The sequence below is a fragment of the Coregonus lavaretus genome (assembly GCF_964263955.1).
Source record: "Coregonus lavaretus genome assembly, chromosome: 11".
Taxonomy (NCBI): Eukaryota; Metazoa; Chordata; class Actinopteri; order Salmoniformes; family Salmonidae; genus Coregonus; species Coregonus lavaretus.
In genome coordinates, this window is record NC_139998.1 from 30947313 (window position 1) to 30966639 (window position 19327).

At 44.9% G+C, this 19327-nt stretch overlaps 1 pseudogene across 1 annotated transcript; it reads right to left on the reverse strand.

Moving 5' to 3' along the window:
* Positions 1–555: 555 nt before the first annotated feature.
* On the reverse strand, positions 556–13293 carry LOC311137513 (serine beta-lactamase-like protein LACTB, mitochondrial; annotated as a pseudogene). The gene is made up of 7 exons: positions 13269–13293; positions 2373–2449; positions 2150–2216; positions 1853–2014; positions 1399–1721; positions 1131–1296; positions 556–1055 (listed from the first exon to the last, which is right to left on the reverse strand). The product of its transcript is annotated as a serine beta-lactamase-like protein LACTB, mitochondrial (transcript).
* Between the last annotated feature and the right edge of the window lie 6034 nt (positions 13294–19327).

Consider the following 19327-nt stretch of genomic DNA (forward strand, 5'->3'; position numbering starts at 1 on the left):
ACACAGCTGGAGGTGTGGCAGATATCAAAACTTCCGTGGTAGAATACACTTATGCTTCCTTGCCAAAAGGAGGCTATCGAGGAGGGGAGGACTGTCTTCCGTTTGCCTACTAACGAATTGACCCACTCTTCGACCACTTATCGGTTTCCGGGTCACAGATAAGAGAGGAGGGAGGAGATAGGTCGGACTTTTTCCCAAATGAGAAAATACCCTTCATTGTGTGACTTCAGAAGTCACTGGTTCCTATTTATAGAAAAGCAGTAGACTGCTGCCACCTAGTGGTGAGTAGTCTGTCAATTGCACAAAGGTGAGAATGGTTGTCACTTATTTTCATCAAGATTTACAACATTAATACCAAATTAATTACTTATTATTCAATCCACACCAATGTTGAACACTGTATTTTTTTTTTTTTTTTACAAAAAAACAGGCAGACGTATAAATGCAGTTTCAAATTCAAATATACAAATTAATGCTGTTGATAAATCATTCATCCATCGGAAACAATATTGCAGTGCATTGATACTTTGTGGTAGTTTTAAGTATTAACTCTCATTAGCCTCTGGCTTTGTCAAACTCATGGGCGATCTTCAGTGCTGTGCTGTCGAGTCCCACAGACTGCATGTTAGTGATGATGGTCACCACTATTCCCTGAGGTAGGGCTGTAGTCAGTCCTTTGGGCTGCTGGGCACTGCTGGCCTCCATGGCACCCCCTGTATGTGAGATATAATGTCTGTGGCTCCTGCACTGGCTGTACTTCTGCTCCTTCTCCACCACCAGCCAGACCTGTGCATACAGCCCATACAGCCCTTATCCCAGGAGGCCTCTGTCTTGTCCACCATGCCCACAGAGCCTGGGCTGTCTCTGGTTTGAGGAAGCCAGGCAGGAGGTCTGTGCCGTCCTTCAGGTAGGCCACTTGGTAGTTGTAGAGCAGAGCATTCCCAAACAGGAGCAGGTCTCCCACAGTGGAGAGAAAGCCACCTCCTGCCCACTTATAGGAGTTATCCACGTAAGGGCAGTTTACTGTGCGTCCTTTCTTATTGAAATGATAAAACCTGCAACAAAAAGTGCAAAACTTGTAAAACATCTGAAAAAATACTCAGAATTCAAAAGCCAAGCTTATCTTACACCAAGTTACCACTGAATGTAACATGCTGTGGAGATTGGTCACAGTGTTGAGGATGCCCAGTTACCTGAACATCTTCATTATGTGATCCAGCAAACGCTGGCCTGCAGCTCTCGCCACCACGACACTGAGGAGGGTGAAGGTGTGGGTTGAGTACAAGAAAGTGGTGCCTGCAGATGACAAAACCAAGTTTACTTTCATGTCAATTCATTTACATACACATAGGATTCAATTTGTTGATTTGATTGACAGCCACAACTCTTACATGGCACCTACCAGGTTTGAAAGAGGATCGTCCTTGAAAAGATTCACGGCTTGAATGACCCTGTCAAAGCTGTCTTTCAGGTAGTACTCATCTTGCACAAATTCTTTTTTCTTCTGGCCCTATTTGGTTTCCTTGCACATGGTGCTGCTGTCCTCTGTCTTTGGTTTCTCTTTGAAATAAGATTAGTTATTTTCCTCTTTACCAGGCAGTTTCAAAGGTCATTTGGCCTTCTCCCTGTCCTCCCTCACTTATTAGCATCCTTCTTCTAGTGCCGTATGCCACTCAGGTGAGAGAATCAGCCGTGGGGTTATAGTCACCTGGAAATCAAAGAGAAAAGACAGAACTTTGATAAATCAAAATCAAAATATTGACACTGGTGGGAAAAGAGAGTTCAAGGTGAGAGGATCATGTTTGTTTGATAGAATGTATATTTCATGTAACTTCTCAGGAACTCAACTTACATCTTCTCCCTGAACTCAGGGATGTATTTCTGGACAGGGGCATCTAGGTCCAGCTTCCCCTCCTCCCACAGCTGCTAGTTAGGGGTTTACTGATGCTGGCGATCCTCAGCACCGTCTCTGGGCCACATGGCACACAATTTTCCAAGTCAGCATAGCCAAGTCCTTCAACATGGACATCAGTTAGTTAGGAGCATGTCTGAAACAGCAGCATTATGCATTGTATTAATTTCTGAACATATGAGGAGTAAGTATATCACATCTACTACAGTGAACCTAAAAGTACTGCATTGCACCAACCTTCACACCAGACTTGAGTGCCATCCACAGATACACAGACCACCAGCCCTGGAGCCCCAACCTCATCCTGTCACACCAAGCAAGAAAGAGGTGATGGACAGAGATACAGACAGATTATAAAATGAACATGTTTAAACATGATGAGGTTGAGCTGCATGCACCAATAAACGGAATGTTATGACGTTAAACTTAACCAGTTCAGGATTTAAAAAACTCCAAATACCTGTACCTTTATCTGCTGAACAAGGTCTCTGCTAACTTGAATGGCAGCACCATATCTTCCAGTCTGCTTGAAGTCCTCTTCACACAAGAGCTGAACTACATTAGTGCGATATTTCAATCCCAAAGTTAAAGAAATCCCTGCACCAATTCCCACAATCCAAAACCTATGCCACAATTCAAAACCACTGGGAACTCAGAAATCTCTGACTTCCGACTTCAGTGCGTTCAAGACAACTACAGGAACTCTGAAAGAAACGAGTTCCGACTGGGGAAAATCGTTTTGAACGGTCATCCTGATCCAACTCGGAATTCCAAGTCGGAAACACTGGCATCTTTCTAGAGCTCCGAATTTTTGACCTGAAGATCACTGACATCAAGATTTGATCAAGTGTTTTTCCAAGTTCCCAGTTGTCTTGAAAGCACCCTAGACCTACACAGTCTACGCAACAGATCCGACGGAGGTTTGTTTGCGTAGCTCTCTAAGTAGTTCTACGTACTTACGTGCGGCTGAATTTTCTGAACGCGACTGGGAAATCACTTTGGAGAGCCCACAGTGTAAAACAGAGTAGTTACTCAATGTGAAAGTCCGTAAACTTTTCTCTTTTGCTGTTCTAACATGACAAAGGCCTGTTGTTTTGACAGCTGGAGGCAGCGAGTCTGCGGTGTCAACAAAGAGTAGTAGCGTGTGTAAAATAGTATATAATGGTACTTCTCAGAAAGTATTAAACTGTCAAGAGGAGTAAAACAAGGTTGACCAGTATTGGCATGTCTATTTATTATGGCCATCAAAATGTTAGCTATTAAAATCAGATCCAACAATAATATCAAGGAGCTAGAAATCCAGGGCTTAAAAACAAAGGTCTCATTGTACGCTGATGATTCATGTGTTCTTTTAAATCCACAATTTGGATCCCTCCACAGGCTCATAGAGGATCTAGATAATTTTTCTAACCTCTCTGGATTACAACCAAATTAGGATAAGTGTACTATATTATGTATTGCAGGGTTTCCCAAACTCGGTCAAGCCATAGAAAGTTGCTTGCAATTTCAGTTTAATCCACCAGAAAAGACAGAACAAATATTACAGCAAATATTATGGTTAAACTCAAATATACTAATTGATTTTTTTTAAAAACATTAGTTTTGGAAAACAAATTTAAAAACTGTATAATCTTTGTAAATTAGATCATAAATAAGACTGGTGAAGTTATGTCACACCTGCAGCTAACACAAATATATGGAAACGTCTGCTCTATCCAAAATTACAACCAACTAATTGCAGCATTACCGCAAAAATGGAAAAGGCAAGTGGAAGGGGGAGAAAGTAAGGAACTTGTCTGTCGGCCTTGCATTAAAGACCAAAATTGGTTTAAAAAATTTGTGATAAATAAAAAAGTATACCAGTTTCATTTAAGGACCAAAAAATGTACAGCAGTGCCATACAGATTGGAAAATAGTTGGAAAGAGACTTTCGATGTACCGATTCTATGGCACATAGTTTATGAACTGATACACAAAACGACGCCGGATTCAAAACGTAGAGTTTTTAATGTTATACAAAATTCTTGCAACCATTATAATGTTATATACTGTATATGGGGGAGACAACCATCCCAGCTCTGCAGATTTTGCTGCAAAGAGACAGAATCATTAGATCATTCATTTTGGTACTGTCCATATGTAGCAGGTCGCAAGTTCAGGAATGGCTGAAGAATTGCAACATTTACCTGGAGCTAACTCTTCAAATGGCACTGCTGGGTGATTTGAAAAGTCATAGTCAATCGATCAATAATGTAATAATTAATACTCTTGGCAAAAATGTTTATCTTTAATTTACAAACTGTAGAAATTATGAGAACATTTTTGAAATATCACAGCACAGTTGAAAAATATATGGCAAATAGAATTCAAAAGTGGATGGTGTTCAGAGATAGATTGGAGGGGTTGAGGATAGCTGAAGGATGGGACAAAAAACAAACAAAATATATTATTATTTTACTAATGTAAAATATATTGCATCCGTTAAATGTATGTAGCATGTACAGTACCAGTCAAAAGTTTGGCCACACCTACTCATTCAAGGGTTTTTCTTTATTTTTTACTATTTTCTACATTGTAGAATAATAGTGAAGATATCAAAACTATGAAATAACACATATGGAATCATGTAGTAAACAAAAAAGTGTTAAACAAATAAAAATATATGTTCTATTTTAGATTCTTCAAAGTAGCCACCCTTTGCCGTGATGACAGCTTTGCACACTCTTGGCATTCTCTCAACCAGCTTCATGAGGAATGTTTTTCCTACAATGTAGAAAATAGTAAAAATAAAGAAAAACCCTGGAATGAGTAGGTGTCCAAAATGTTGACTGGTACTGTATAAGCTGGAAGTAGAAGCCTAAGTGTTGTTGTCCATTAGTTTACTCCAATTAGGGGAGGGGTGGTAGGGTTAGGGGAAAACAATAAAGGAAAAAATATAAAATATATACATATTTAAAATAACATACAGTGCATTCGGAGAGTATTCAGACCCCTTGAATCTTCCCACATTTAGTTACGTTACAGCCTTATTCTAAAATTGATTAAAAATATATATATATATATACACTACCAGTAAAAGTTTGGACACACCTACTTATTCAATGGTTTTTCTTTATAGAATAATAGTGAAGACATCAAAACTTCTTCAAATAGCCACCCATTGCCTTGATGACAGCTTTGCACACTCTTGGCATTCTCTCAACCAGCTTCATGAGGAATGCTTTTCCAACAGTCTTGAAGGAGTTCCCACATATACTGAGCACTTGTTGGCTGCTTTTCCTTCACTCTGCGGTCCAACTCATACCAAACCATCTCAATTGGGTTGAGGTCGGGTGATTGTGGAGGCCAGGTCATCTGATGCAGCACTCCATCACTCACCTTCTTGGTCAAATTGCCCTTACACAACCTGGAGGTGTGTTTTGGGTCATTGTCCTGTTGAAAAACAAATGATAGTCCCACTAAGCGCAAACCAGATGGGATGGTGTATTGCTGCAGAATGCTGTGGTAGCCATGCTGGTTAAGTGTGCCTTGAATTCTAAATAAATCACAGACAGTGTCACCAGCAAAGCACCCCCACATCACACCTCCTCCTCCATGCTTCACGGTGAGAACCACACATGTGGAAGATCATCCGTTCACCTACTCTGCGTCTCACAAAGACAAGGCGGTTGGAACCCAAAATCTCAAATTTGGACTCATCAGATCAAAGGACATATTTCCAACGGTCTAATGCCCATTGCTCGTGTTTCTTGGCCCAAGCAAGTCTCTGCTTCTTATTGGTGTCCTTTAGTAGTGGTTTCTTTGCAGCAATTCGACCATGAAGGCCTGATTCATGCAGTCTACTCTGAACAGTTGGTTGAGATGTGTCTGTTACTTGAACTCTGTGAAGCATTTATTTGGGCTGCAATCTGAGGTATAGTTAACTCTAATGAACTTATCCTCTGCAGCAGAGGTAACTCTGGGTCTTCAAATCCTGTGGCGATCCTCATGAGAGCCAGATTCATCATAGCGCTTGATGGTTTTTGCGACTGCTCTTGAAGAAACTTGCCGGGTTGACTGACCTTCATGTCTTAAAGTAATGATAGACTGTCGTTTCTCTTTGCTTATTTGAGCTGTTCTTGCCGTAATATGACTTGGTCTTTTACCAAACAGGGCTATCTTCTGTAAACCACCCCTACCTTGTCACAACACAACTGATTGGCTCAAACGCATTAAAAAGGAAAGAAATTCCACAAATTAACTTTTAACAAGGTACACCTGTTAATTGAAATGCATTCCAGGTGACTACCTCATGAAGCTGGTTGAGAGAATGCCAAGAGTGTGCAAAGCTGTCATCAAGGCAAAGGGTGGCTACTTTGAAGAATCTCAAATCTCAAATATATTTTGATTTGTTTAACACTTTTTTTGGTTACTACATGATTCCATATGTATTATTTCATAGTTTTGATGTCTTCACTATTATTCTACAATGTAAAAATTTTTAAAAATAAAGAAAAACCCTTGAATGAGTAGGTGTGTCCAAACTTTTGACTGGTACTGTATATAGAAATATTATTTGCAACCCCAAAAAATTTAGGGATTGGAAATTATGCAGACAATTACATTGATAGAAGCCACAATATATCTGGAATATTGAAGCTGATTTCCCCCCTAAAAAATGAATAAAAATAATAATAATAAAAAGAGTAGTAGCACACGATCACCGCAGTGTCAGTGTAGCTGTAGGTGGGTGTGGTGGTGGAATCAGGCGCAGGACGCACAAAGTAAGTCCAAAAGACTTTAGTGGTTTAGCAATAAACACAGCATGAAAATCAATGCCCTGAGGCGAGAAACTCCGCACGCAGGCGAAAATAAAACGGGTGCACTAAACACGTGCGACAAAATACTCCAAAATACAAATGGAGAGCAGCTCAACCGAGCAAACTGTATAGACACAAGCAATACGCACGACAGTGAAAACAATCACACACAACACTAGACAAACACAACGAGAACTTATAGGACACTAATTACACTAAACGATAACAGGTGTAACAACAATCAGACAAAAGCAAACGAACATAGAAACATGCAACGGTGGCAGCTAGTATTCCGGAGACGACGAACGCCGAAGCCTGCCCGAGCAAGGAAGAGAGGCAGCCTCGGCCGAAACCGTGACAGTACCCCCCCCTTGACGCGCGGCTCCAGACGTGCGCCGACTCCGGCCTCGGGGACGACCAGGAGGACGCGGAGCAGGGTGCGTCGGGTGCCCACGATGGAATTCCGTCAGGAGAGACGGGTCCAAAATGTCTCTCCTCGGCACCCAGCACCGTTCCTCCGGGCCGTACCCCTCCCACTCCACTAGATATTGGAGACCCCCCATCCGACGTCTCGAATCCAAGATGGACCGCACGGAGTAGGCCGGTGCCCCCTCGATGTCCAATGGGGGCGGAGGAGTCTCCCTGATCTCACTTTCTTGGAGTGGGCCAGCTACCACCGGCCTGAGAAGAGACACATGGAACGAGGGGTTAATACTTTTATACTCAACAGGCAGTTGTAATTTGTAACACACCTCGTTCAACCTTCTCAGGACTTTAAATGGCCCTACAAACCGCCGACCCAGTTTCCGACAGGGCAGGCGGAGGGGCAGGTTTCTGGTAGAGAGCCAGACTCGATCACCAGGTGCGTACACCGGTCCCTCACTGCGGTGGAGATCGCAGTGAGGGACCCACTCATCCACCGCAGGAGCCTCGATCTGGCTCTGCTGCCAAGGTGCCAGAACCGGCTGGTAACCTAACACACATTGGAAAGGGGTTAGGTTAGTGGAGGAATGGCGTAGGGAATTCTGGGCCATTTCGGCCCAGGGAACGTACCTTGCCCACTCCTCCGGCCGGTCCTGGCAGTATGTTCTAAGAAACCTACCCACATCCTGGTTCACACGTTCCACCTGCCCATTACTCTCCGGGTGGTAACCCGAGGTGAGGCTCACCGAGACCCCCAACCGCTCCATAAAAGCTCTCCAGACTCTGGAGGTAAATTGGGGACCTCGATCAGACACAATATCCTCGGGTACCCCGTAGTGCCGGAACACATGGGTGAATAGTGCTTCGGCGGTTTGCAGGGCAGTAGGAAGGCCCGGCATAGGGAGCAAACGACAGGCCTTAGAAAACCGGTCCACAACGACCAGTATAGTGGTATTCCCCTGTGAAGGAGGAAGGTCAGTGAGGAAATCCACCGAGAGGTGAGACCATGGTCGTTGTGGAACGGGCAGGGGTAGTAACTTACCCCTAGGCAGATGTCTAGGCGCCTTACACTGGGCGCACACCGAGCAGGAGGAAACATAAACCCTCACATCCCTCGCCAACGTGGGCCACCAGTACTTGGCACTAAGACAGTGCACTGTCCGGCCAATACCAGGGTGTCCAGAGGAGGGTGACGTGTGAGCCCAATAGATCAATCGATCCCGAACCTCGAGCGGAACGTACTTCCGACCCTCCGGGCATTGAGGTGGACTAGGGTCGGTGCGTAACGCCCGCTCGAGTTCAGCATCGACCTCCCACACTACCGGTGCCACCAGACAAGACTCCGGCAGTATGGGAGTGGGCTCCACGGACCTCTCCTCCGTGTCATACCGCCGAGACAGTGCGTCTGCCTTACCGTTCTGTGACCCAGGGATGTACGTGATCTTAAATGTGAACCGGGTCAAAAACATATTCCACCTCGCCTGGCGAGGGTTCAGCCTCCTCGCTGCCCGGATGTACTCCAGGTTACGGTGGTCCGTCAAAATGAGGAAAGGGTGTTGAGCCCCCTCAAGCCAGTGCCTCCACACCTTTAGGGCCTGTACCACGGCTAACAGCTCCCTGTCCCCTACGTCATAGTTTCGCTCCGCCGGACTGAGCTTCTTGGAATAAAAGGCACAGGGGCGGAGTTTAGGTGGCGCGCCGGACCGTTGCGAAAGCACGGCTCCTATACCGGCCTCTGACGCGTCCACCTCTACCTGAAATGGCAAAGAGGGATCCGGATGCGCCAGCACCGGGGCCGAGGTAAACAGGTCCTTCAGCCTCCCAAACGCCCTGTCCGCCTCGGCTGACCACTGCAGACGCACCGTACCCCCCTTCAAAAGAGACGTTATGGGAGCTGCCACCTGTCCAAAACCCCGGATAAACCTCCGGTAGTAATTCGCAAACCCCAAAAACTGCTGCACCTCCTTCACAGTGGTTGGCGTTTGCCAATTACGCACGGCTGACACCCGGTCTACCTCCATCTTCACCCCTGACGCAGACAACTGATAACCCAAAAAGGAGACCGACTCCTGGAAGAACAGACACTTCTCTGCCTTGACATACAGGTCGTGCTCCAACAGCCTCCGCAACACTCGGCGCACCAGGGCCACATGCTCGACTCGGGTAGGCGAGTACACGAGAATGTCATCTATGTACACGACCACCCCCTGCCCCTGCATGTCCCTGAAGATCTCATCCACGAATGATTGGAAAACTGAAGGAGCGTTCATCAACCCGTATGGCATGACAAGATACTCGTAATGGCCCGAGGTGGTACTAAAGGCTGTCTTCCATTCATCGCCCCCCCTAATGCGCACCAAGTTGTACGCGCTCCTGAGATCTAATTTAGTGAAGAAACGCGCCCCGTGCAATGACTCCGTCATGGTCGCAATCAGCGGGAGTGGATAACTGTACTTCACCGTGATCTGATTGAGACCACGGTGATCAATGCACGGGCGTAACCCACCATCCTTTTTCTTCACAAAAAAGAAACTCGAGGACGCAGGGGAAGTGGAGGGCCGTATGTATCCTTGTCTCAGAGATTCGTCTATGTAAGTCTCCATAGCTCTCTTCTCCTCCTGAGACAGAGGATACACATGGCTCCGTGGGAGCGCAGCTCCTGCCTGGAGGTCTATCGCACAATCTCCCTGCCTATGGGGAGGCAAATGCGTCGCCCTCGACTTACTGAACACAATAGCCAAATCCCCATACTCAGGGGGAACGTGCAATGCGGGCACCTGGTTTGGACTCTCCACCGAGGTAGCCCCTACGGAAACGCCTAAACATCGACCCACACACTGGGCAGACCACTCCATCAGAGCCCTCTCCTGCCACGAAATAGATGGGTTATGGGTACTCAACCAGGGCATGCCCAGCACCACCGGATACGCAGGCGAGTCGATCAGAAATAGCTGGATCATCTCCTGATGACCCCCCTGCGCACACATCCTAAGTGGCGCCGTGACCTCCCTGATCAAGCCCGCACCCAACGGACGGCTATCTAGGGCATGAACGGGGAAGGGGACGTCAACAGGGAGAAGGGGAATCCCTAAGGCTAAACAAAATTTCTTATCAACAAAATTCCCAGCCGCGCCTGAATCTACCAGCGCCTTATGCTGGGAATGAGGTGCTACCTGTGGAAAACGCACAGGTATACAGAAGTGTGCAACAGAGAGCTCTGGGTGAGTGGGGCGCCTACTCACCTGGAAGGACTCCCCAGTGCGGGACCTGTCGTCTTCTCCCCTAGGAGGCCATCCCCAGCACCTAGCCGCGGTGTGTCCTCCCCGACCACAGTTGGTGCAGGAGATGGACCCCTCGTAATCCGACCCCTCCTCTCTCTAGCGCCAGCGCCCCCGAGCTCCATGGGGCACGGCTCGGAGGCGCTGGAGGGTGAAATGGACGGACCCCCCTCGGAACGTCCGCGGGTAGCTAGCAGGGTATCCAGCCTGATGGACATGTCGACCAACTGGTCGAACGAGAGGCTGGTGTCCCTACAGGCCAGCTCCCTACGGACGTCCTCACGTAGACTACATCGGTAGTGATCGATGAGGGCCCGCTCATTCCACCCTGCATCCGCCGCTAGAGTACGGAATTCTAAGGCGAACTCCTGGGCACTCCTCTTCCCCTGCCGGAGGCAGAACAGACGCTCCCCCGCCACTTTCCCCTCCGGGGGATGGTCAAACACCGCCCTGAAGCGGCGGGAGAACTCGTCGTATGTGATGGTGGTAGCGTCTATTCTCCTCCACTCTGCGTTGGCCCATTCCAACGCCTTACCGGAAAGGCAGGAGATCAGGGCGGACACGCTCTCGTGTCCCGAGGGCGCCGGGTGCACGGTGGCCAGGTAAAGCTCCACCTGGAGAAGGAATCCCTGACACCCGGCAGCGGTCCCATCGTAGGCCCTCGGGAGCGAGAGTCGAACTCCTCTGGGTTCCGGGGCGGGAATGGGCTGACTTGCCGATGGTGCGGGCAGGGAAGATGGTGGTGGAGGTGTCCCTCGGGTCTCCCAGCCTCGGATGGTGGTGATCACCTCCTGCAGTGCGGACCCCATCCGCAGGATCTGGTCATTCTGCTCGCGGACCCTGTCCTCCAGCGTCGCCTGTGCTGCTGCGGCTCCTGCTGATTCCATTCTTGGTGGTGTGTGATTCTGTCAGTGTAGCTGTAGGTGGGTGTGGTGGTGGAATCAGGCGCAGGACGCACAAAGTAAGTCCAAAAGACTTTAGTGGTTTAGCAATAAACACAGCACGAAAATCAATGCCCTGAGGCGAGAAACTCCGCACGCAGGCGAAAATAAAACGGCCGCACTAAACACGTGCGACAAAATACTCCAAAATACAAATGAAGAGCAGCTCAACCGAGCAAACTGTATAGACACAAGCAATACGCACGACAGTGAAAACAATCACACACAACACTAGACAAACACAACGAGAACTTATAGGACACTAATTACACTAAACGATAACAGGTGTAACAACAATCAGACAAAAGCAAACGAACATAGAAACATGCAACGGTGGCAGCTAGTATTCCGGAGACGACGAACGCCGAAGCCTGCCCGAGCAAGGAAGAGAGGCAGCCTCGGCCGAAACCGTGACACGCAGGACAATCTTCACACTCGGAACAAAAGCGATTAAATGGCAAGTCGGCCTATGGTAACCGCAACATCGCAACAATGTAACACTTTTCTGTAGGATATCAGCTGACTGAAGTTTGTTTCCCTGTAGAAAACAGCTACAATCGAATTGAGTTTGCAACATTTCCTGAGTCCCCTGCTTTCATCAGACCACGTTAATCAATCCCCGATTCAGACAGAACTAGCCAAAGGACGAATTGGGAGCACAGTTTAACCACACAGTTCTTCTTCTTCTTTGGGGTTTAATGGCGGTTGGCATCCAAAATGTTGCATTACCTCCCCCAACTGGACTATAATATCAATCCATTATACTGTGTTATACAAAATGGGAAAAGGGGGAACATTTAAAAATTAAGGTACCCCATTCCCCTACTTTGACCCTATCTGCTCCTGCACCATGCCAATGGCCTGGGAGGACAGGACACCACCACGCAACACACCCTGTAACTCTTCTGAAGTCAAATCTCGTACACCAAAATACTTCTCTGCAGCTGCCACAACAACATATTTTTTCTGTGATTAAGTTTAATTTCTGCAGTACATTGGTATGAACGCTAAGAAGCCAACCTTACTGAAGCATATTTTACTATTTGGCCTATCCCTCTGTGCTGGCACAGATCTACTACTCACAGGGATCCTCTCAGTATCCCTCACCCTTGACCCCTCCTCCTCTTTTTTCTTCACTGCCTCAGATTACGACACATTCTGCACTACTCTGTCTCTGGCCACCTCAACCTGCATCTCTCACACCGGACACTTCCGAACCCCAGCAACATGGCCACCCCTACAGTTGGCACACACTACTTTATCCACCAAAACTACACAATCCTCTGTCCCATGCCCTCCTGCACACTTCCCACATCTAGGATTCTCCCTCCTACACAGTGCTGCAACATGACCATAAACGTTGCACCTGAAACACCGGAGTGGATTCGGCACACAAGCTCTAACAGGATAATTGATATATCCTAAAATGACTTTGTGAGATAAAGACTCAACTCAAAACTCAAAAGGACTGACAGTGACTCCTCTGTTTCACCAAGCTCACCACAGGGTCTGTGTCGCACCAAACGGCGGGCTTCACAAACACCAGGAATCTTCATCTTCAATTGCTCCACCTCCACACTTAACGCTACCCAGAAATCACTCCTTTCAATGGTGCCCTATTCCTAAGCGCAAAGCAAGAAACAGATCTTGACCCAAATTGCGTGACATAGAGCACCCACTCCCTCTGGGCAGAAGAAAACCCAAATAAATATCATAAGTCCACTACAGGTTACCTTCACTGATTCAACTACACCCAACTCCTTTCCAACCCACCCTAAAACCACAAATGTATCCGCCAAAAGGCAAGGATCCACTTTCTCCAATAATGTCACTCCTATTGGACCAGATTCTTCTTCATCATGTACATTGATTCCAATCTTGGGCTCCGCGCTCTTTACCACAAATTCCACCTCACTTAACTTGCGCTCATTCACTTCCATTTCACCTCAAGAACTCGGTCTGGCGTATGGCTCACACCAATCTTCTTCGACGCACCTCCTCCCTCTTTTTCGCCATCTTCAACAGATTGAGACTCAACCTCTGCCTCCCTCGTTCTCTTCAACCTCTTCTTCCTCTCTTTTTCCCTCCATTCCTCCTCCGAAATCCAATTAAAGACTCCTAAATATTCCACTTTTCCGCATCAAAATCTCTTTCTTGCCTCCTCGAGGGATGCCATCTCTCCAGTTCCTTCCTTCTTCTGTTGCACTTGTGTAAGTCATATCATCAACTGATTTCAGCTAGTGTATGGCTGTGGCTTGACTGCATTGTTTGAATGGAAAGATGGCATATTGGCAGTTAATTTGAAAACTTTATGGATTCATTCCTCTAAAATTGGCTGGCTAGCTAGCTAGCAAACATACAGTGCAGATACATTCTTCCTACATATGATTTTGACAAATGATCGTGTTCTAGAAAGGAATATTCATAATGTATCAAATTCAAGCATGATTTAAGATTAGGGCCCAGAGTAATTTAAAAATATATATTTCAATTAAAAAAACTTCATTTATCCCCAAGGGGCAATTAGCCTATACTTGGGCAACAACAACAACCATAGAGATCCTATCAAATTACTAGAGGGCCTATGTTATAAACCCTCAAAAATGGCTGCTATTATGGTTGCTCAGGGAGATATCCAAACCGGTCTAATTGGAATGAATGGCAGTAGAGGCATGATCCTGATTTTACCTATGCAGGAAAATAAAAGTAAGGCATGTGATATATCAGAAATAGTCTAATTGAATTATTGTCAACCTAAAATATTGTAATATAATTATAAATACAGTTTATATGTGTTTTATACCAATTGTCTGTATACATTGCCTATAAGGATATATGTAAACAAACCATAAACGTCTCAATCTTTTATTTATTGGAAAGTTGTGAGTGCTGTTGTATGATACAATATCAGTACTTGTTGCATTTATAACTTGTGTAAGTCCTATCATCAACTGATTTCAGCCAGTGTATGGCTGTGGATTGACTGCAATGTTTGAATGGAATGTTGGCATATTGGCAGTTAATTTGAAAACTTTATGGATTCATTCCTCTAAAACTGGCTGGCTAGCTAGCTAACAAACATACAGTGCAGATATATTCTTCAAATTAATTATTTTATACAATATCTTATCACAGCACTGGCAAACCATGGTTGACCAACTTCCTGACCAAAATGGCTGATCTTTATCCCATCATAAGAAGGTTCATGCCTATTCTAGTATTTTAAATACTAATTAAATGACAACAATATGACAGCCTACCACAACCATACTGCAATGGCACAGCTCACACAACCATTCACATCATCATCAAATTACCATAAACCACAAGAAATTACCGGCATGACAACTACTGTCAGTTCTATCTGAAAAGGCATGCAAAATGTAGTGTCCATAAAAAACAGACCAAAAAGACTGATGGCTATTTTGAGTATCCTTCTTTATACAGATTGTTATTCATTCTGATGTCCATCTCTCTCTGAGAGGTGATGTGACAGTAGTAGGTCTATGTTCTTTCTTTGGCTGACAGTCCGCTCACCTTGGGCATGTTCCTCTGCCCAGGCCTTACTGATGCCTGCCAGATCTTATGGTGCGTTCAAGACAACTGGGAACTCAGAAAAAAACTATGTCAAATCATGACACCAGGGATCTTTAGGTTGGAAAATCTGAGCTCTTGGAAGTTGCCCGAGTTTCCAACTTTGAATTCCGAGTTGGATGAACGTAAAACAAATATATACTGCCAGTCAAAAGTTATGACACATACTCATTCAAGGGTTTTTCTTTATTTTACTATTTTTTACATTGTAGAATAATAGTGAAGACATCAAAACTATGAAATAACACATATGGAATCATGTAGTAACCAAAAAAGTGTTAAACAAATCAAAATATATTTGAGATTCTTCAAATAGCCACCCTTTGCCTTGATGACAGCTTTGCACACTCTTGGCATTCTCTCAACCAGCTTCATGAAGTAGTCACCTGGAATGCATTTCAATTCACAGGTGTGCCTTCTTAAAAATTCATTTGTGGAATTTATTTCCTTCTTAATGCGTTTGAGCCAATCAGTTGTGTTGTGACAAGGTAGGGGTGGTATACAGAAGATAGCCCTATTTGGTAAAAGACCAAGTCTATATTATGGCAAGAACAGCTCAAATAAGCAAAGAGAAACGACAGTCCGTCATTACTTTAAGACATGAAGGTCAGTCAATACGGAACATTTCAAGAACTTTGAAAGTTTCTTCAAGTACAGTCGCAAAAACCATCAAGCGCTATGATGAAACTGGCTCTCATGAGGACCACCAAAGGAATGGAAGACCCAGAGTTACCTCTGCTGCAGAGGAAAAGTTCATTAGAGTTATCAGCCTCAGAAATTACAGCCCAAATAAATGCTTCACAGTGTTTAAGTCCCAGACACATCTCAACATCCACTGTTGAGAAGGGACTCTGTGAATCAGGCCTTCATGGTCGAATTGCTGCAAAGAAACCACTTCTAAAGGACACCAATAGGAAGAAGAGACCTGCTTGGGCCAAGAAACACGAGCAATGAAACATTAGACCGGTAGAAATCTGTCCTTTGGTCTGGAGTCCAAATTTGAGATTTTGGGTTCCAACCGCCGTGTCTTTGTGAGACGCGGTGTGGGTGAACGGATGATCTCCGCATGTGTATTTCCCACCGTAAAGCATGCAGGAGGAGGTGTTATGGTGTGGGGGTGCTTTGCTGGTGACACTGTCTGTGATTTATTTAGAATTCAAGGCACACTTAACCACCATGGTTACCACAGCATTCTGCAGCGATACGACATCCCATCTGGTTTGGGCTTAGTGGGACTATCATTTGTTTTTCAACAGGACAATGACCCAACACACCTCCAGGCTGTGTAAGGGCTATTTTACCAAGAAGGAGAGTGATGGAGTGCTACATCAGATGACCTGGCCTCCACAATCCCCCGACCTCAACCCAATTAAAATGGTTTGGGATGAGTCGGACGGCAGAGTGAAGGAAAAGCAGCCAACAAGTGCTAAGCATATGTGGGAACTCCTTCAAGACTGTTGGAAAAGCATTCCAGGTGAAGCTGGTTGAGTGAATTCCAAGAGTGTGCAAAGCTGTCATCAAGGCAAAGGGTGGCTATTTGAAAAATCTCAAATATAAAATGTATTTTGATTTGTTTAATACTTTTTTGGTTACTACATGATTCCATGTGTTATTTCATAGTTTTGATGTCTTCACTATTATTCTACAATGTAGAAAATAGTAAAAATAAAGAAAAACCCTTGAATGAGTAGGTGTGTCCAAACTTTTGACTGGTACTGTATATCTCAGTCGGACCTCGTTTTTTCAGAATTCCCAGTTGTCTTGAGCGCACTGAAGTCAGATGTTGGAGATTCAGAGTTCCCAGTCTTGAACGCCGCATTACAACGCCTGGATAGATATTTTACATATCAGCTAACTACATCATATGTTAGCAATCTGTCAGTCGATGACACAGTTGATGACGTAGCACACAACCATTGGTTGATGCATGCAACGTCTGAGCAGGGGAACACAACCCTTACCTTTAGTTTATTAGCCAGGCCCCTAGGGTGACAACGTACTTTCTCAGAGGTCACATGCCAGCACATGGCTCCTGTCAGCACCTAGAGAACATTAGCAAGGCCCTCTGTTCTGAATGAGCTTGTTTACATTTTCAGTCCATCGGCGTCAGGAGGAGAGAAGTCAAAACACAGATAAGCTTTTCAATTTGACTTCCAAATTAATTTTGACCTTGCAGTCTCACTTGGCATACAACTAGTTCTGTTTTGATGGATCATTTATAATCTACTGACCGGTTTCACAGCATGTGGCCTGGAATTGACACATGACTATAAATGTATGACATTTAAATTAAAGAGAGCTATAACACCAAGCTTTAGTACCACAAATATATGATAAATTACATGGGTAGAATAGACTATTATTGTATGACTAACATTACTCTCTTTGCTGCATTGCCCCGCAGTCCAGTGCTCAGATCTGCAGTGATCCATAAGCATGCACACTTGTGACATGTTTTTTTTCTCCCTCAGGAAGTCAAACCAAGGCCTAGACCAGAATGAGCACAGAGTAAATGTAATAAGGCTGGCAGATGAACAGATTACCATTTGTTCTGGAAACACGCATTGAGCTGAGGGTTAAACAAGGTTGATAATGCAGCAGTGTTTAAGGGGACCACTTTATTCCCCTCATCTTCTCAATTCAACATGAAAGCTGACAATTTTAACTTCTGATATTAGTTAAAGCTACAGTGGGGAAAAAAAGTATTTAGTCAGCCACCAATTGTGCAAGTTCTCCCACTTAAAAAGATGAGAGAGGCCTGTAATTTCCATCATAGGTACACATCAACTATGACAGACAAAATGAGAGAAAAAATTCCAGAAAATCGCATTGTAGGATTTTTTATGAAATTATTTGCAAATTATGGTGGAAAATAAGTATTTTGTCAATAACAAAAGTTTCTCAATACTTTGTTATATACCCTTTGTTGGCAATGACACAGGTCAAACATTTTCTGTAAGTCTTCACAAGGTTTTCACACACTGTTGCTGGTATTTTGGCCCATTCCTCCATGCAGATCTCCTCTAGAGCAGTGATGTTTTGGGGCTGTCGCTGGGCAACACGGACTTTCAACTCCCTCCAAAGATTTTCTATGGGGTTGAGATCTGGAGACTGGCTAGGCCACTCCAGGACCTTGAAATGCTTCTTACGAAGCCACTCCTTCGTTGCCCGGGCGGTGTGTTTGGGATCATTGTCATGCTGAAAGACCCAGCCACGTTTCATCTTCAATGCCCTTGCTGATGGAAGGAGGTTTTCACTCAAAATCTCACGATACATGGCCCCATTCATTCATTCCTTTACACGGATCAGTCGTCCTGGTGCCTTTGCAGAAAAACAGCCCCAAAGCATGATGTTTCCACCTCCATGCTTCACAGTAGGTATGGTGTTCTTTGGATGCAGCTCAGCATTCTTTGTCCTCCAAACACGACGAGTTGAGTTTTTACCAAAAAGTTCTATTTTGGTTTCATCTGACCATATGACATTCTCCCAATCCTCTTCTGGATCCTCCAAATGCACTCTAGCAAACTTCAGACGGGCCTGGACACGTCTGGCACTGCAGGATTTGAGTCCCTGGCGGCGTAGTGTGTTACTGATGGTAGGCTTTGTTACTTTGGTCCCAGCTCTCTGCAGGTCATTCACTAGGTCCCCCCGTGTGGTTCTGGGATTTTTGCTCACCGTTCTTGTGATCATTTTGACCCCACGGGGTGAGATCTTGCGTGGAGCCCCAGATCGAGGGAGATTATCAGTGGTCTTGTATGTCTTCCATTTCCTAATAATTGCTCCCACAGTTGATTTCTTCAAACCAACCTGCTTACCTATTGCAGATTCAGTCTTCCCAGCCTGGTGCAGGTCTACAATTTTGTTTCTGGTGTCCTTTGACAGCTCTTTGGTCTTGGCCATAGTGGAGTTTGGAGTGTGACTGTTTGAGGTTGTGGACAGGTGTCTTTTATACTGATAACAAGTTCAAACAGGTGCCATTAATACAGGTAACGAGTGGAGGACAGAGGAGCCACTTAAAAAAAGAAGAAGTTACAGGTCTGTGAGAGCCAGAAATCTTGCTTGTTTGTAGGTGACCAAATACTTATTTTCCACCATAATTTGCAAATAAATTCATAAAAAATCCTACAATGTGATTTTCTGGATTTTTTTTTCTCAATTTGTCTGTCATAGTTGACGTGTACCTATGATGAAAATTACAGGCCTCTCATCTTTTTAAGTGGGAGAACTTACACAATTGGTGGCTGCCTAAATACTTTTTTTCCCCACTGTATGTAATCCCATAAAAAAATTAAGCATTTTTATACGTCCTACAATATGATCAATTGGAACTTACTAGAATGTTGAGAGGATACTTTACAATACAGTATATAATAAAACTGA